The sequence below is a fragment of the Arachis hypogaea genome, chromosome 16 (genome assembly GCF_003086295.3).
Source record: "Arachis hypogaea cultivar Tifrunner chromosome 16, arahy.Tifrunner.gnm2.J5K5, whole genome shotgun sequence".
Classification (NCBI taxonomy): domain Eukaryota; kingdom Viridiplantae; phylum Streptophyta; class Magnoliopsida; order Fabales; family Fabaceae; genus Arachis; species Arachis hypogaea.
In genome coordinates this window covers 54,832,665-54,853,410 of record NC_092051.1, presented here as the reverse complement: position 1 = coordinate 54,853,410, position 20,746 = coordinate 54,832,665, and positions in this window count along the sequence as shown.

The following is a 20,746-nucleotide window of genomic DNA, read 5'->3' as shown; positions in this document are numbered from 1 at the left end:
ACAATGGAAGTCCAAGCATTGGTGGATGTTCAATGATGGATTCAAGCACAAGCCACCTTGATGAAGAGCTCCCCATAAGTCCAACTTAAGGACAATAAACAAAAGTGCTAGGTGGGAGACAACCCACCATGGTAAACTCTTTCCTTTTTCTCTTTTGTATATATTGGTAGAACTAGTTTAATTTCATATTTTGAATTGCTTAGTTGAGTTTATTTGGGAGTCTAGTAGGTTAAATAAGGTTTCATGATGTTTTGGTAGTTGTTTGGAGGTTTAGAATGCTTGGTTTGGTGCAAAAACAAAGAAAAATTTTGAAAAAAAAAACAGAGCACCATCCACGCGCACGCACACTCTACGCGTAAGCATGCCCAAGTATTTTCGGCTATCCACGCGCACGCGTCATGTACGCGTACGCATGGATTGAGTTTTTCCACCCCCTCCAAACATTCACCCGAGAGTTGTGCCTGAAATGTGCCAACTTTGTGCCCCAGGGCACTCGAATGCGTACCTTGCGCATCCGCGTCGACTCTCTAGCTTGCCATGCACGCGTACGCACACTGCACGCGTACGCGTCGCTTCCATTTCATCAATCCATGCTTACGCGCACATGACGCGCACGCGTGGATTGCCCTGTTTCACTCACCTTCTTTTCTTCTCTTCTTTCCATTTCTTTCCTTCTTCTCTTTTCTCTACTTTTCTTTCCACCCTTCAAACATCATCCGACACTACCAAACACCATGTAACACCATTTCTTTTAGTTAGTTAGTTAGTTTAACTTTTGTTTTCCATTATAAGTATTGGATTACTAATCTTGTTTACTGTTTACTGCTGCTGCTTATTGATAGGATGTTAGTTTAACATCATTGTTGTTAATTGTCATTGTTGGATTCTTTGTTGAGGTTATATTTGGATACTTGGTTCGGAACTTTTCATGTTTAATTCTTTTGAATACCAAGTACATGTTACATTTCCTTCATGCATTTTAACTCTTTGAATTGCATGTTTTGGCCACCATGCATTCATCATCCATTGTTAGGCAATTGTATATTATCATTGCATTTTTTTATGTGATACTTGTTTATGATTTACCGTACTCATATCACCTTTTTCATGCATTGAGTTTGTGGAATTGTGAAATCGGATCGAAAGCTTACCTAATGACATATTTTTGAGCTTTGTAAAGCTTTGCGGGCCATGCTTGCTATGTGATTGATTTTCACTTCTATCTTCTTTTTCCTAAGTTCCATAGCATCCATGTGTTTCACCTCTATGTCACTTAGGTGTTACAACAACTTCAATATGTGTCATTGAATGTTGTGTGAGTTGCATATACCATTTTGTTCACTAAGTCTACCTACACATCAATCAATGTCCATGCATTATTCAATTTCACAATTGCTTGATTTTTGCTTGAATGCTTTTTTTCTTCTTCACTACTTGTTGGGTTGTTTTAGCCTATGAGCCTTTTAAAAGTATCTCAAGCACACTAGAATGAGTGAAGTGCATGTTCTCTTTTGTATAATTGTGACATGATTTTTAAATACTAGGGTGTGAGTTCTAAACCGCATGCAAGGTAGGACCCACACACTTATTTTTCATTAATGTCACACTAATTCACTCACTCAATTCTAGTGATTTACCTCATTCCAACAATCCATCCTTCCTTGCTTGTGTATTTACTTGTCTTATTATCTCCTACTTTCTATGTTCAGGATGAGTCATCATAAGCAAAAACGGAAGCAGGAGAAGAACACGCAGCATCGGTTGACCTACCAGCTAAAGGTAGCAACTAGGGAAGTCGTCGTACCTCCTTTGCTCATCATTGGATGCACCGAGGATGGTGCAAACTTTTAAGTGTGGGGAGGTCGTCCGACCATTAGGCGTTTTTGGGTGACAAGTTTCTAATGTGAACACTTTTGCATTTCATTTTAGGATTTTTAGTTGCATTTTCTTATTTTGCATATATATATATTACCCTTAGTCAAAATCATGATATTTTCCAAAGATTTTATCTATAGGGCACCCCAATTGATTGAAAAAAAATTTTTTTAGAACTTGCTTGAATTATATATTTTGTGGAACATGATTTTTGAGCTAAGAACACAAGCATGTGAAATTTGAGCCTAATTGTGTGGTTACATCATACATAACCACTTATTTTCATTCTTGTGTGCATTATTCTCTTCCTATGATTGTAATCTTTGATTTGTTTAATTCTATATGTCCATTATTTTGTGTATACATGCATTTATATGATTAAGGCCATTGTTCAAATAGCTCACTTACCCAAATAAGCCTACCTTTTATCTCCCATTGATAACCAATTTGAGCCTATGCTTAACCCATTTGTTCTTAATTGTAGCACATTACAAGCCTAAGTAAAAAACAATAAATATTCCTTAATTTGGATCTTTGATTAGCTTAGGCTAGTCAGAGTGTTTATCATTTGATTTTGGGAGAGTTGGGAACATTGGGTAGAGATAAAAGTGTGTTTTTGTATTTGTGTTGAGAATCTTGGGAATTGGGTACATACTCATGTATTAATCTTGTGTAAACCATATGCATTGATGTTCTTGTATATATATTTTAGTTTGAAAAGAAAAAAATGAATGAAAAATAAAATAAAATAATAAAAATAAAAAAAGAAAAAAATGAATGAAAATAAATAATAGAAATAGAAAAAGAAAGACAAAGAATTGCAATCAAAAGGGGACAAAATGCCCCAAAGCAAGGTTCAATAAAAGTCAATGCATATAGGTGGTGATAAAAAAAGAGAATGCATGGGTAGTTAGGTTTGTTTAGAATTGTATAGGTTGTCATAGGTTAGGTGGGAAGTTTAAGTTAATCAAAGATTCAAATCTCAAGCCCACTTGACCATATGCATCCTACCTTGACCCTAACCCCATTACAACCTATGGGAAGTCCTCATGATATTTGTATGCATGCATGAAATAATTGTTGATTGTTAGATGAAAAAAAAATCTTGGAAAATATGATTAGGGGAGAATTGAGTGAATCAACCCCATACACTTGAGTGACTAGAGCGGTTACACATCCGGTGAGGGTTCGATTGCTCAATTACATGTTTCCACCCATGATCATCTCTTTTCTTACAAGTTTGTAAAATCTTTTTAATAATTCAATTCAATTGTGGGTTTGATTTGACTGCTATGGCTTTAGCCCTTGTACTTAAATATATTTTCTTGGAAGTTTACTTGTTTTGACCAAGTGGATGCATTCATATAGATAGATTGCATATAGATAGATTGCATTTAGTTAGTTTGCATTTAATAAATGTTGATACCCCTTTGCTTATTTCTTGATTTTAGCATGAGGACATGCTTAGTTTAAGTGTTAGGAGATTTGATAAACCCCGATTTTGTTGTTTATCTTGTGCTTAATTTGGGAGATTTTATCATCTTTTCTCACATTTATTCCATGAAATAGCATGGTTTTGTAATTCTCCCTTGAATTGTGCTTAAGTGTAAAAACATGCTTTTTAGGCCCTTAAATTGGTGATTTTAATTCACTTTAATTCCATTCGATGCCTTGATATGTTTTTTGAGTGATTTCCGGTCCATAAGGCAAGTATTGTATGGAAGAAGTGAGGAGAAAAGCATGCAAAGTGGGAGAACTCATGAAGAAATGAAGGAACCGTAAAGCTGTCAAGCGTGACCTCTTCGCACTCAATCGACCATAACTTGAGCCACAGAGGTCCAAATGAGGCGGTTTCAGTTGTGTTGGAAAGCTAACATTCGGGGCTTCGAAATGATATAAAATTTGCCATATGTTGCTGACAGGCGCCCCAAGGGTGTATTGGTAAAGATTTTCTCCAATAAGGTCGCGTTGCAGGTATAGCTCTACCAACAACAATCCTCGGGGGTCAAATTTAGAAGAGGGATCTGGTTGTCACAAGTTCAACCCCAATAGAAATAACCAAAGTATTCAAACCTCGGGTCGTCTCACAAGGAATGGGCAAACATGTGCTTCAACATTGGTTAGAAATCCAGGGTTATGAGTTATGAGCATGAAAATAAATGGGAATCTTAACAAGCAAGTAATCTTAAAATGCAATAACTAGTTCAATTAACTAAGAAAAACATGAGCAACTTCAATGAATAAACAACGTTCCACTTAATTCTATTATAACCCAAACAAGTAACTACAACTAAAGCAATTGGTTGAGGAAATTAATTTTCAAATATGAATAATAAAAGCAACTCTTGGCTAGGCTAGGGAATTGGGGCCACCATCCTTGTCTAACAACTATATCTTGACAATTATGAGGAACCAAGCTCATTAAGTCTATGATGAGCGGATAATTTATACGCTTTTTGGCATTGTTTTTAGTATGTTTTTAGTATATTTTAGTTAGTTTTTATTATATTTTTATTATGTTTTTAAATAAAAATCACTCTTCTGGATTTTACTATGAGTTTGTGTATTTTTCTGTGATTTAAGGTATTTTCTCGCTGAAATTGAGGGACCTGAGCAAAAATCTGATTCAGAGGCTGAAAAAGGACTGCAGATGCTGTTGGATTCTGACCTCCCTGCACTTGAAGTAGCTTTTCTGGAGCTACAGAAGCCCAATTAGTGCACTCTCACTTGCATTGGAAAGTAGACATCCTGGGCTTTCCAGCAATATATAATAGTTTATACTTTGCCCGATATTTGATGGCCCAAACAGGCGTTCCAAGTCAGCTCAAGATGTCTGGCGTTTAACGCCAGAACTGGCACAAAAGCTGGAGTTAAACGCCCAAATTGGCACAAAAGCTGGCGTTTAACTCCAAGAAAAGTCTCTACACATGGAAGCTTCAATGCTCAGCCCAAGCACACACCAAGTGGGCCCGGAAGAAGATTTATGCATTAATTATTCATTTCTGTAACCCTAGGCTACTAGTTTTCTATAAATAGGACCTTTTGCTATTGTATTTTTATCTTTGGATTATCTTTTGATCCTTTGATCACGTTCTGGAGGCTGGCCTCTCGACCATGCCTAGACCTTGTTCTTATGTATTTTCAACGGTGGAGTTTCTACACACCATAGATTAAGGTGTAGAGCTCTGCTGTTCTTCATGAATTAATACAAGTACTATTGTTTTTCTATTCAACTCAAGTCTATTTCTTCTCCAAGATATTCATTCGCACCCAAGAACATGATGAATGTGATGATTATGTGACACTCATCACCATTCTCACCTATGAACGCATGCCTGACAACCACTTCCGTTCTACATGCAAACAAGCTTGAATGTGTATCTCTTGGGTTTCTAATCTAAGATTGGAACCTTCGTGGTATAGGCTAGAATTATTGGCGGCCATTCCTGAGATCCGAAATGTCTAAACCTTGTCTGTGGTATTCTGAGTAGGATCTAGGAAGGGATGACTGTGACGAGCTTCAAACTCGCAAGTGTTGGGCGTGTGACAGACGCAAAGGGATCAATGGATCCTATTCCAACATGATCGAGAACCGACAGATGATTAGCCGTGCGGTGACAGCGTGCGTAGAATATTTTCACTGAGAGGACGAGAAGTAGCCATTGACAACGGTGATGCCTAACATAAAGCTTGCCATGGAAAGGAGTATGAATGATTGGAAGAAGGCAATAGGAAAGCAGAGGTTCAAGAGGAACAAAGCATCTTCATACGCTTATCTGAAATTCCTACCAATGAATTACATAAGTATCTCTATCTTTACTTTATGTTTTATTTATCTTTTAATTATCAATCCTCCATAACCATTTGAATCTGCCTAACTGAGATTTACAAGATGACCATAGCTTGCTTCAAGCCGACAATCTCCGTGGGATCGACCCTTACTCACGTAAGGTATTACTTGGACGAGCCAGTGCACTTGCTGGTTAGTTGTGCGGAATTGTGACAAAGTGTGATTCACGTTTGAGAGCACCAAGTCTTTGGCGCCATTGTTGATGATCACAATTTCGTGCACTAGTCTACTCTCAAAGTCTTAAGTACGTGAGATCTATTCCTAGACTTGAAGTATGTCAAATGGCTTTGATCACATCAACCCATAAGTCCCAACCTACCTACTAATTAGATTAGTAGTGGGTTGGCATCAATGAGTATCAAATTGACCACCTAGGGCTCCCAAATCATCAAATCCATTAGACCCAATGACTCAAGTTACCCAATTCCCTTGACCTAGGCCAAGAGTAAACAGAACTACTCCATAATCAAAGTAAACAATTCATCAAACACTTGGTAAGCATTAACAAAAGACATGTTCAAAATAGCAATTAAATTGAAATCTACAAGTACCCACTAACAATTATCAACATATGATCATCCAAACAACAAAGCTAAACATAGAAATCATCAATGTAACATCAACAAGTCAAGATTCACAACATTCATGAAATGGGTATAAAATAACAATTGACAAGAATTCATAAACTATCACAAGATATAAGCAAAATTGTAAAAAGGAATTCAAATTGAACAATTAAAACTAGTAATTAACAAGATCCAAGTCACAAATCAACAAGGGAAGATCAAATTAAAACTAGATCTAGAGAGGAACAAGGGTTTCTCCCTCTAGAATAACAAAAGAACCAAAAACTAACTAAAAATTATGTCCTAGTGTAAAATGAGTGATCCCCCCTTTCCCCCTAGCATCCTTGGGTCTTTTCATGCAGAAACAGCTTGAAATTGGGCCTAATGAGCCTCAGAAATTGCCAGGAATGATTTCCTTTATTGAGGTCACGTGCAGCTTTCCACACGTGCGCGTCATGCGTGCGTGCGCGCCGATTGCTTTTGCGATCCACGCGTGCGCGCCAAGTGCGCGTGCGCGTCAATAGAAGTTTTCTAATCCGCGCGGATGCGTCCATCCTTGCGCGCCGCTTCCAGCCAATCCCGTCCACGCGTGTGCGTGGAGTCCGCGAGCGCGCCGATGCTGCTTTTCCCAAGATTTCAATTCTTCATGTTCCTCCCTTTTTGTACATGCTTTCTCCCTCTCTTCTAAGTCATTCCTACCCTATAATTCCTGAAATTACTCAACAAATACATCACGACATCGATTGGCAATAGAAGAGAATTAAAATATGGCAATTTTAAGGCAAAATAAGCATGTTTTCCATCATGGAGAAATATTGGGAAGAGAACACAAAACCATGCATTTCTTGTGAATAAGTGTGAGAAATATTGATAAAATCCCCCAAAATAAGCACAAGATAAACCACAAAATCGGGGTTTATCAAATCTCCCCACACTTAAACCAAGCATGTCCTCATGCTTAAAATAAAAAGACCAAAGATCATGATGAGAAAGGGTTTATGAAATGCAAACTACCTAAGTGGATGCATGCAACTAATGTAAAATCATCTACCTACTTGGTCAAGAGTAAATCTATCCTCCGAGAATACATGTGAGCATATAGGGTGAAAATAGTATGTAATTCATGAATCCCACCAAATTGAATACCACTAAAGAGTGCATATGACTTTCTAAACGAACGCTTGTGAAAGCCGGGAACAAGCATTGAGCATCGAACCCTCATCGGAAGTGTATCCGCTCTATTCGCTCAGTTGTATAGGGTTCGTCACTTAATCTTCTCCTAATCAAGCTTTCCAAGATTTGTCTTTCATCTAACAATCAACAGTTACTCGATGCATGCTTACAAGTATCATGAGGTCTTATTCATGGGTTGTAACGGGGCTAGGGTGAAGGTAAGGATGTATATGGTCAAGTGGGCTTAAAATTTGAGTCCTTGATCAACCTAGGATCCACTAGACACATAGAATAACCTATAAAACTACAATACATTACCTAGCTACCCTTGAGTTTTTCTCTTTTTGCACACTCATGTGTTCTTTTCAATTCACACCCATATGCATTGTTTTTATTACTTTATCTTGGGGCATTTTTATCCCCTTTCATTGCTTTCTTTTTTTCTTTCTTTCTTTTTTCATATATCCCCTTTTCTTGAGGTTTCTTTGTGAACCAAAATTTCAATGCATACAGTTTAATCATTCAACACATGAGTATATTCCCAAATCCTAGAATTTTCAATTACACTACAATTACACACCTATATATCTACCCGAATTTCCCAAGTATACCCTCCTATTTGAATGATACACATCCTAACTTACCTAAGCTAATCAAGGATTCAAATTTAGGGACATTCATGGTCTTTCACTTAGGGTTGTTGATGTGCTCTTTTCAAGAACAAAGGGAGTTTATCATAGGCTCAAAATTGGTTAGCAATGGTAGATTAAAGGGTTAAGGCCATTTGGGAAAAGTGACTATTGAAATGATGGCCTCAATCATGTAAATGCATTCATACACAAAGTAATGGACATATAGAATCAGACAAAGCAAGGATCACAATCATAGAGAGAGAGATATGCACACAAGAATGGAAATAATGGTTAGAAGATGTAACCATGCAATAGGCTCAAAACTTTCATGCTTGTGTTCTTAGCTCAATCACTATGTTCCAAAATACATTCTTAAAGCAAGTTTACTGCAAAAATTTTTCAGAATTTTGGTAGGTCACCCAAAACACAGTTTCTTGAAAAGGAAGTTATTGTTTTGACCAAGTAACTCTATAGAAACTAACTATCATGCAAAGGGTATTTACAAGCAAAACTAACTACACATGCAATATATTAACTTCTAAGCGAAAGATAAATCATGGGTATTGAGGGGAAGAGAGTGTTACCCATGGAGATCGGTCGAACGACCTCCCCACACTTTAGAAATTAGCACGGTCCTCCGTGCTACGAATAATACGCAAGGGACAGTCAGGACCGGAACTTTCACCATCCCCTTCATCAGAGCTCCCATCGCTTGGGTTTGAGGTGGATGTGAACATTTCGGGTTCTTCCATGCTAGGGGTAACACAACGCAGAAGCTTCTTGATGTAAGTATACTGGCGGTGGTTGCGCCGCTCATATCTATCAAGCTTCCGGTGAAGATCTTCTATCCTTTGATGTGTGGATCTTAGTGGTGGTGATAATGAGCTAGAAGGAAAAAGAAGTGGCAGGGCCATGTCGAGGCTTGGTTTGTTCATGGGAAGGTGTAGGTATTTTCCACTTGGGACCACATCGCCCTTAGCCGGAACTATAATCTTCTTATCCTTAGCTTCCCAAGAAACACCCGCAGCAACAACTAAGTCAGATACCAATGCTGGAAATGGCAAATTACCCCGGTCATAAACTTGACTCATCGCTTGCTTGACAAGAAGCGGAATGTTCACCGGCTTCTCCGTGAGAACACACCAAACAAGCAAGGCGAGGTCTGCCGTGAGAGACGACTTGTGGGTGCTAAGTAGCACATAATGAGATAGGATCTGGGCCCAAGCTCTAGCTTCCACAGTGAGGAAGCGAGCATCAATAGACTTTGGCCTCATCCACAGTCGACCATGAATCCAAGATGCCTCTGGTTCAGCAATGACTAGGAGAATCGAGTCCCAATTGAATCCATACTTCTCTCGCTGACGTAAGACTTCTTGGTAGCCATCCATGTCACTTGGCACTGGTAGAATATTAAGCACTTGCTGAATAGCCTCTTCTGAAACTGAGACTTTCTTACAGCATATGTACACCGATTGAAGAGAGGGAAGATAGTAGTTGGTGTAGAATTCTTCCACCCAAGAGAGGTTGATTTCCCTTCGTTTCCTCAAAAGAAACTCCCATCCTCGCTGTTCAATGCGAGGCAAAATATAAGGAGCGACCTTGTCCGGCAGAGCGAGTAGATGCTCAGGATGATAGTTCCTTACAGCTTTGGAGGGAAACATAATTTCACAGAAGTGGTTGGGGAACCTTGAAGAATCTTTCGTCGGTTTGCCCTTGTCATTCTCATCAAGAGGAGCGGGTGTCTTCCCTTTCTTAGATAGGGGTTTGGCTCCTAATGAAGAGCGCGCCTTAGAGTTTGACTTTTGGGGTGCCCTTTTTGTGACTGGTTTCCTTGGAGCTATCTCCTTGCCTTTCTTGGTGGCCATCCTAAAAAGGAGGAGAAGAAAGAAAAACATTAAACCCAAGAATCAATTTAGCGAAAACACGCAAGTGACTTGTGGTGCCCATGGTGAATGTAAAAGCAATGGTTATAACACTTGGCATGGGATGCAAGAGGAAGTAAAGCATGCAATGGCATGAGAAGAGTAGTCTCAAGCATCCATAATAAAGAGCAAGTCATGTTCAATTAATATCTAATAGGGAAGTATCAACTTTAAGCACACAAATTAGACTCAATGCATTTAAGAGAAAGCAAGTGAATGAGGAGGGAGCACCAATTGAAAAGTATATGGCTAAATGGAGCCAAAATGGTATATGTGCATTTCCTCGAACACTTGGCGTGCAATAATCAAGCAATGAGCAATTATGAGATACTAAACCAATTCAAAGCCCAAAATAGAACATCAATCATCACATAAACATCACACAATGGCAAAGGTTAGAGAAAGAATGACAAAAGATTTATTAATGCAAATTAAGCTCAAATTCAACATCCATGGAGAAATAAGGAAAAAGGGATAATAAGCAAACAAAGAGCAAGAAATATCATCATGCAAGTAAAAGAGAAACTAGGTAAAGCAATAAGAAGCATCTAATTAGAAGAAACAATGCAAGAAAAAATGGAAGTAAAGGAATGGAAGAAGCAAAACCTTGATGAGTATGAAAGAACAAGGTTGAATCTTCTTTTGTGAAGATGAGAGAGAAAATAGGAGAAGTGTAGTGCTACCGGAAAAGAGTGGTTGTCACCGGTGAGTGGGCAGAGACAGTGGTGGTGGATTGTGGAAGAAGAAGAAGAGAAGGGAAATGATGGATGAAAAGAAAAAGAAACTAAGGAAGAGAAAGGGTTGAGAGAAAGAAAAATAGGGCAGGGCGCGAAGGTATTAAACTGACTTGCGCAACCGGCGCGCGCGCGCAAGGTGCACTGGCGCGTCGATGAGGGTGCTAGCAGATGGCGCGTGCGTGTCAGTGACGCGTGCACGCGAGAGAGGTTGTGTCTCAAGCACAAAAGTGGCACAAAGTTGGCTCAAGTCTCTGGTTTTTGTACCAGAGTGAATCAGTGAAGCAGGCGCGCGAACGCGCACCTTGCGCGGACGCGTGCTTGAGGTGTTTCGCAACTGACGCGGACGCGTATTACGCGTGGACGCGTGGGTTTTGGCGCAAGGTTGGCCCAATTGTGGCACAACTCTCTGGTTTTTATACTAGAGAGTCCACATATCTCCATCGGCGCGCGCGCGCACCGTGCACTGGCGCGTCGATGGTTGAATTGCCAGGGTGCGCGCAGGCGACATGTACGTAATCACGTGGGTGCCTGGCGTGAGTTGGGCATGAAGTGGGCATAACTCTCGGGTTTTTGGCCCAAGAGTGGAATTTCTCTACCGTTGCGCGCGCGCACTGTGCGCTGGTGCGTCGGTGCTCTTCTTCAAAGAAAAAATTTTGTTTTCTTTATCCTTTTCTCATCCTATCTACATGAACATCCTATCTATCCAACAAAAGCAACAAAGCTAGCATTCCTATGCACTCTATTAATCATCAAAAGATCACAAAATTCACAAGAAACTAAGAATACAAATGAGATGGTATAAACAAGGAAGATCTTACCACGGTGGGGTGCCTCCCACCAAGCACTTTTCTTTAACGTCCTTAAGTTGGACGGTCCTTTTCTTAAGCTTCCTCTCTCCTTGGTGCATCCTCCAATATGTACACCTCTAGCTCTCTTGGGGCTTGCAACCATGATACTTCTTCACTCTATGTCCATTCACCTTGAAAGTTGCTTCACTCTTGGGATCAAACAATTCCACCACTCCGTAGGGCTTCATCTCCTTCACCTTGAAAGGTCATTCCCATCTAGAGCGGAGCTTGCCAGGCATAAATCAGAGCCTTGAGTTGTAGAGGAGGACCTCATCACCTTCTTGAAAGTCCTTCTTCCGGATGTGATGGTCATGGAATGCTTTAGTGTTTTCCTTGTATATTCGGGCATTCTCATATGGCTCGTTCCTCAAACATTCAAGCTCCTCTAGTTGTAGCTTCCTAGCTTCACCCGCCTTGGCCAGATCCATGTTGCACTGCTTTACCGCCCAATAGGCTCGATGCTCAATCTCCACCGGGAGGTGGCATGCCTTACCATAGACGATCCGGAAAGGACTCATCCCTATCGGAGTGTTGTAGGCCATTCTATACGCCCATAATGCATCTCCTAACCGGAGGCTCCAATCCTTTCTTTGCGGATTAACCACTTTCTCCAAGATTCTCTTGATTTTCTGGTTGGACACTTCCGCTTGTCCATTTGTTTGCGGATGATAAGCAGTGGCAACCTTATGCGACACTCCATAGTGCTTGAGCAATGCTTCTACCTTCCTGTTATAAAAGTGGGATCCTTGGTCGCTCACGATTGCTCGTGGTGACCCATAACGGCATACAATGTGATTCCTTATGAAAGAAACAACGGCATTGGCGTCATCAAGGCGGGAAGGTATGGCCTCTACCCACTTTGACCACGTAATCAACCGCTAACAGAATATACAGATACCCACTAGAGTTGGGAAACGGTCCCATAAAGTCAATGCCCCATATATCAAATATCTCACAGAACAACATAGGTTGCTGAGGCATTTCATCCCTTTGGGATGCGTTTCCTGACTTCTGACACTGATGGCAAGACACACATAACCGGTTAGCATCCTTGAATAAGGTTGGCCACCAAAATCCACAATCCAACACTTTTTTAGCGGTCCTTTGTGGGCCAAAGTGGCCACCACATTCGGACGAATGACAAGCTTCAAGAATTGGTTGGAATTCGGATTCCGGGACGTATCTTTGAATTACTTGGTCCACGCCCCTCTTCCACAAGTGAGGGTCATTCCAAATATAGTATTTGGAATCACTCCTCAACTTGTCCCTTTGGTTTTTCAAAAAGTTGGGAGGGAAGATTCTTGCAACCAAGTAGTTTGCCATTGGGGCAAACCAAGGAAAGCTATCCGATACAGCATGCAAACTATCCAATGGGAATGAGTCATTGATCGGAAATGGATCAGTTTTTAAATTCTCAATGCGGCTTAAATGATCTGCAACCAGGTTTTGAGATCCACTCCGGTCCCTAATCTCAATGTCAAATTCTTGCAAAAGCAAGATCCAACGTATGAGTCTAGGTTTTGACTCATTCTTTATCAATAAGTACTTTAAAGCTGCATGATCCGTGTATACCACTATCTTTGAACCTAGCAAATAAGATCTGAACTTATCTAAAGCATGAACAATAGCTAGAAGTTCATTTTAAGTAGTGGTATAGTTGGATTGTGCTGCATCTAGTGTCTTAGAAGAGTAAGCAATGACATAAGGGAGTTTACCATCGCGCTGTGCAAGCGCGGCACCCACAGCATGGTTTGACGCATCGCACATTATCTCAAATGGCAACGTCCAGTTGGGGCCTCGCACAATTGGTGTCGTGGTAAGAACTCTCCTTAGCTCTTCAAAAGCTTTTACACATTCACTGTCAAACTCAAAATCCACATCTTTTCAGAGTAGGCGCGACAACGGCAAAGCGATCTTACTGAAGTCCTTGATAAAGCACCTATAGAATCCTGCATGTCCCAAAAATGAGTGGACCTCCCTCACGGATGAAGGGTGAGGCAAAGTAGTAATAACATCGACCTTGGCCGGGTCCACAGAAATGCCTTCATGAGATACTACATGTCCTAACATTATACCTTGTTGTACCATAAAGTGACATTTTTCAAAATTTAAGACAAGGTTAGTGTCAACACATCTAGCCAGGACCTTGGCCAAGCTCTCTAAACAAAAATCAAATGAAGTACCATAAACGCTGAAGTCATCCATAAAAACTTCCAGGAAATTCTCTATTAGATCGGAGAAGACACTCGTCATGCACCGCTGAAAAGTAGCGGGTGCGTTACATAGTCCAAATGGCATCTTTTTATAGGCAAAGGTGCCAAACGGACAAGTAAACGTGGTCTTCTCCTGATCTTCAGGAGCAATATGTATCTGGAAGTAGCCAGTAAATCCATCAAGAAAACAGTAGTGAGATTTACCTGCCAAGCAGTCTAGCATCTGATCGATGAAGGGTAAGGGGTAATGGTCTTTTCGTGTGGCGGCGTTCAATCTTTTGTAGTCAATACATACTAGCCACGCATTTTGGACTCTTTTAGTGACCAATTCACCGTCGTCCTTCTTGACCGTTGTGATGCCCGACTTCTTGGGAACAACTTGAACCGGGCTCACCCACTCACTGTCAGAAATTGGGTATATGATATCCGCATCCAGTAATTGGGTGACCTCTTTCTTCACTATATCAAGGATGGTTGGGTTGAACCTCCTTTGCGGTTGCTTAACCGGCTTGGCTCCATCTTGGAGAAATATCCTATGCATGCACTTGCGGGGGTCAATTCCCACAATATCCGCTAGACTCCATCCTATTGCTTTCTTGTACTTTCTTAGAACATCTAGGAGCTTTTCCTCTTCTTCACTTGAGAGCTCACTAGCAATAATGACCGGAAACCTTTGGTTGTCCTCTAAGAAAGCATATTTCAAATGAGATGGAAGGGACTTCAATTCACTTTTTATCTCAAGATGAGGTTCCTTTTCATCAAGCTCATGGGATTCATTCTTGACAACTTCCTCATGTTCATCTTCTTGGTCATCCGTCTCCTCAACAATGGGGTAGCACAACTTGTCATGGTCTTCTTCTTGCACTTCCGCTACCACTTCGTCAATTACATCACATCGGAGCATGGAATGTTCTTCGGGAGGATGTTTCATGGCTTTCTCTAAATTGAACTTGATAGTCTTGTCCCCAACCCCAAAGGAATATACACCGGTGAAGGCATCTAACTTGAATTTGGAGGTTTTGAGAAAGGGCCTACCAAGTAGGACGGAGGTGACGAATGGATTTTTGATGGTATAGAATTTCACAAATGAATTCTCGTTGCAAGTATAGTTTCTAAACCAATCACTAATCCTATCATACAAAAAGTTGTTTGTCACTAAAACAAACCCCTAAAATTTATAAACCGAAGTATTCAAACCTCGGGTCGTTCTCCCTAGGAATTGTAATGAAGTGTCTTGTTATCGGTTGTGAGTTATATTTGGGGTTTTGATATGAAGCATGAAAGATAAATGGTAAGAAAGTAAACTAATGGCTAAAAAGGTCTTGGCAAGGGTTGGTGGTCAAAGATCTCTATCCTAATCACTAACCACAATATGAGAATTGGCAAGGATTAATCTCATTACATCATCCTCTAACTAGTAGTAAAGGAAAGTCAAATGAGCTATATCAATCCTAGTCCATAAGTCCTAACTCTCCACTAATTCAATTAGTGAGAACTAGAGTCAATGAATCCCAATCATCAATTACTTGGACATTAGTAACTCAAGAGTTCCTAAGTTACCTTTCCAAGCCAAGAACATAAAACTCTACTCTAAAATCCAACCAAGCATTTCATCAAACACTTGGAAGGCACAAAAGAAAAACATAGTAAATCAACAACAAGAATTAATTCTAACTACAATCAAATGTAAAGAATTAACAACAACAATTAAAGGAAACAAGATCTACATGAATTACCTCTTATTGAATTGAAAGAAAATGGAATGAACAATAGTAGGTCTACAACAAAACATAAGAACAACATAAAGGAAATTACAACAAAAGAATGGAAGAAGAATGAATGTAACAACAAGGAATTGAGAGGTAGAAGGAGATGAAAGCATGAATTAAAATCTAGATCTAAGATTATTGAACTAAACCTAATCCTAATTCTAGAGAGAAGTGAGAGCTTCTCTCTCTAGAAACTAACTCTAACTACTAAACTAAGCTAAAACTAAACTAATTGGTTAAAAGTATATTGATTCCTCTTCAATCCTTGGCTTAAATAACATCAGAAATGAGTTGGATTGGGCCCACAAGGCTTCTAAAATCGCTGGCCACGTTTTGCTTTAAGTGAACCAGGTGGCAGCAACGGCGCATGCGCGTACTATGCGCGTGCGCGCCACCATACGTGTAGCAACTATGGCAAATCTTATATCGTTTCGAAGCCCCGGATGTTAGCTTTCTAACCCAACTGGAACCGCATCATTTGGACCTCTGTAGCTCAAGTTATGATCGTTTAAGTGCAAAGAGGTCGGCTTGACAGCTTTCCGGTTCTTTCATTTCTTCATGAGTTCTCCAACTTTTCATGCTTTCTTTCTTCATTCCCTTGATCCAATATTTGCCTCCTAAACCTTAAATCACTTAACAAACATATCAAGGCATCTAATAGAATCAAGGTGAATTAAATTTAGCTATTTTGAGTCCTAAAAAGCATGTTTTCACATTCAAGCACAATTAAAGGAGAAGTTATAAAACCATGCTATTTCATTGAATAAATGTGGGTAAAAGGTGATAAAATCCCCAAAAATCAATACAAGATAAACCCTACAAATGGGGTTTGTCAACCTCCCCACACTTAAACCAAGCATGTCCTCATGCTTAAGCCAAGAAAGAAACAAAGGGTATCAACATTTATTCAATGGAAACTAACTAAATGCAATCTACCTATATGCAACTATCTAAATGAATGCAAGTGCTTGGTCAAAATAAATCAATTCCCAAGAAACATATATGCACAAGGGCTAAGGACTAGCAAGTCTAATCCACAATTGAATTGAGTTATTAAATATTTTTACAAACTTGCATGAAGAATGATGATCATAGGTGAAAACATGTAATTGAGCATCAAACCCTCACCGGATGTGTTTGCACTCTATTCGCTCAAGTGTTTAGGGTTGATTCACTCAATTCTCCTCTATTTCATGCTTTCCAAGATTTGTTTTTCTTCTAACAATCAACATTTATTTCATGCATGCATACAAGTATCATGAGGTCTTTTCATTGGTTGTAATGGGGCTAGGGTCAAGGTAGGATGCATATTTGGTCAAGTGAGCTTGAAATTTGAATCTTTGATAAGCTTAAACTTCCCACCTAACCTATGTCATCCTATACAATTAAGTTCTAATCTAGCTACCCATTCTTCACTTTTTCACATACTCATGCATTTTCTTTTCATTTCACAACACTTATGCATTGATTTTATTGGACCTTGCCTTGGGGCATTTTGTCCCCTTTTTATTATTTTTTTCTTCTTTTTTTTTCTATTTTTTTTTCTTTTCCATATTATTTTTCTTTTCTTTTTCTTTTGTTTTTCTCATTTTTTTTTCTTTCTATATACAAGAGCATCAATGCATAAGGTTTTACATTTGATCAATACATGAGTATGTACCCAATTCCCAATATTTTCAATAACAATACAAAATACCCTTTTATTCACCCAATGTCCCAAGGTTCCCACACTTGAATGATACTCACACACACTAGCCTAAGCTAATTAAAGATCCAAATTAAGGGACTTTTATTGTTTTCCGCTTTAAGGCTTGTAATGTGCTAAATTAAGAACAAAGTGGGTTAATCGTAGGCTCAAATTTGGCTAACAAAGGAAGATAAAAGGTAAGGCTATTTGGGTAAGTGAGCTAATAAAATGATGGCCTCACTCACATAAATGCATGAATACACAAAATAATGGACATAAAGAATCAAACAAATTAAAGATTACAATCATAGAAAGAGAATAATGCACACAAGAAGGAAAAATAAGTGGTTATAAGATGTAACCACATCATTAGGCTCAAGTCTCACAAGCTTGTGTTCTTAGCTCAAAACATGATCCACAATATATATAATTCAAGCAAGTTCTATGAAAAGTTTTCACTCAAATCAATTGACATGCCCTATAGATAGAAATCTTGAAAAAATCTCATTATTTTGACTAAGCTTATTGTGTATGCATATGCAAAAATAAGAAAATGCAAGTAAAAATCCTAAAATCCTAGAATGAAATGCAAAAGTATTGGAGTTAGAAATTTGTCACCCAAGATTGCCAATCGGTCGGACGACCTCCCCACACTTAAAAGTTTGCACCGTCCTCGGTGCACTCAAAGATGAGCAAGGGGGTACGACGACTCTCCGGATTGCTATGTGTTCTTTCTTCCGCCTCCATGGTTGCTTGTGGTGCATGCGTTATGAAAAACAAAAATATAACACCATAAGATGAGAAGATATAAAAGCAAGGAAGCATACATTGTTGGAATGAGGTAAATCACTAGAATGAGGTGAGTGAATTAGTGTGACATTAAGAAATATTAGGTGTGTGAATTCTAAATTGCGCGGTTTAGAATACACATTAGCATAAAAGCTATGTCACAAAAGAAGCATGCACTTCACTTATCCTAGTGTGCTTGAGATGCTTTAAGTAAGCTTGTAAGGTAAGACAAGCATTAGAGAAGCATGAAAGCATTCAAGTCAAACATATGGATGGATATAATCATGAAATACAATGCATTGAGGTAAATGCACAACATCATCCATCAAGAGGTTGCCTAATCGAGGGAAAAGGATCCAAATCACATGATGGCTAGCTACAACATGCAATTCAAAAGAGTTATAAGCTCGAAGACAATTCTCATCACTTGGTATTTTTCAAAAGGTAAGCATGAAGAACTCAAAACCAAGTAACAAAATATAACCTCAATCATAGAATCCAACAAAGATTATCTAAAAACATTCATGCTAAAATAGCATTTAGGCAACAAGGGCTATAGCAATGTATAGTAAACAAAGTCAATACTCCAACACGTATAATGAAAAGAGAGAAAATAAAATGAAAGCTAAACGAAAACTAACTAATTAACTAACCAACTAACTAATTAACTAACTAAAATAAATGGTTATTCATGGTGTTTGGAAGTGTTGGATGAGGGGTAGGAGAAGGGAAGAAGAAAGGAGAAGAAAAGAATTGGAAAGAGGAGAAGAAAAGAAAAGTGGATGGGAGAAAGAAATCCGCGCGTACGCACACATGGCGCGCGCGCGTCGTTGGCTTATTTCGAGAGTGGCGCGTACGCGTCATGTGCGCGTGTGCGCAAGTGGGGTTTGTGCCAGAGGCACAACGTTGGCGCGGCGCAGGCACAACTCTCTGGAAAATGTATGGAGGTTGGAACTTCTCAATCCGCGCGTACGCACGCATGGCGCGCGCGCGTGGATGGTCGAAAATGCTGTAAGTGCGCATACGCGCCATGTACGCGTACGCGTGGATGGTGCTCTGTTTTTCAAAATTTTTTTTTCTATGTTTTTGCACCAATCCAAGCATTCCAAACCTCCAAGCATCTACCAAAACACCACAAAACCTTATTTAACATACTTAAACTACCAAACATACTCAACTAACTAAACAAAACATGAAATTAAACTAATTCTACCAATATATACAAAAGAGAAAATGAAAGGATTTTACCATGGTGGGTTGTCTCCCACCTAGCACTTTTGTTTATTGTCCTTAAGTTGGACTTATGGGGAGCTCCTCATCAAGGTGGCTTGTGCTTGTATTCATCTTGGAACTCCCACCAATGCTTGGTTCTCCATTGTGCCCCAAGTAGATTCTTCGTGGATTGAGCCAAGTCTTGATGGAGTTCTTCACAAGCTTGGGGCTCCCAAAGTTGATCCTCTTGTAATCCGGGATCCCACACTTTGTTTTCACACCCGTCTTGAGGTTGATCATCATTATTAGTCCAACCGGGTGGTGAGTGAGATGAATTCTCTATATAGTGGCCAACAATCCTCCTAGACCCATCTAATTGAGCACTACTCCAACCTTTATATCTCATGTTTGATGCATCAACCATAATGAGCCTTGATTTGCAACGCCAACCACGAAACATCTTTCGCTTACGCTTCATCCCACAAAGGATCCTAAGTTGACCATCCGTTTCAAGCAAGCCATACTCAAGTGGGACAATAAAGCTAATAGAGATGAATTTTACCCACTCAAGTGAAGGAGTAGATGGCCACCTAGGCAAAGATGCTTCCAAAGATCTTGACAAAGCATAACCAACCCCCGTTCTTCTATTTCTAGGGACTTCCACCTCTTCACAAGATTTCTCAATTATAATCCGTTGTTCAACAATTTTATATAAACCTTTTCTCCTACTCAAGTCATAAATGGGAGGATAAGAAAAATTTACCTCCACATTACTTTCCATCTTGTTGGGAGAAGGTTCTTCATGCTCAAAGGATTCTTCACCACTAAGGTTTGATGCTTGATCTTCATCACCAAGGGAACTCACTTCTTGCTCTATCCCATCCAAATCTTCATATGGAATATGTCTTGGAAGGTGTGCACTTTCCTTCCTAGCATCAATTTCAATCATCTTGGAGGGGTTTTCTTCAATTCTAGATTCCCATGGAGGCTCCGCATCTCCTAAGTCTTTAACCAATTCTTCCCTTTCTTCAATAATCATAGCTTCCTCCAATTGTTCCAATACAAAGCAACTTCCCTCGTTCTCCACCAATCTCTCCTTCATGCTATGTTCTTCATTTGATTCTCCACATGTAGCCATGGAAGTTCCTTGAGTGTTCAAGCATTGGGAGGCTAATTGATTTGTTACCGCATCCAAGGTGGCCATGATATTTTGCACATCCCTTTTCATCTCTTCTTGCCCTTGAACAAGAACACCAAGGGTTTCATTCATTAGAGATTGGGGTGGGTGGAAGGGTTCATTAAATTGGGGAGAGGGTTCATAGTAGGAAGGTGGTTCTTCTTGGTAGAGTTGTGGTGGTTCTATGTTTTCCACTCTTTCCACTTGTTGCACAACACACTCCATGGTTGCTTGAAATTGATCCAATGCTTCCTTGAGACGATCCCTTGACTCTTGTTCCTCTTGGATAATATGAT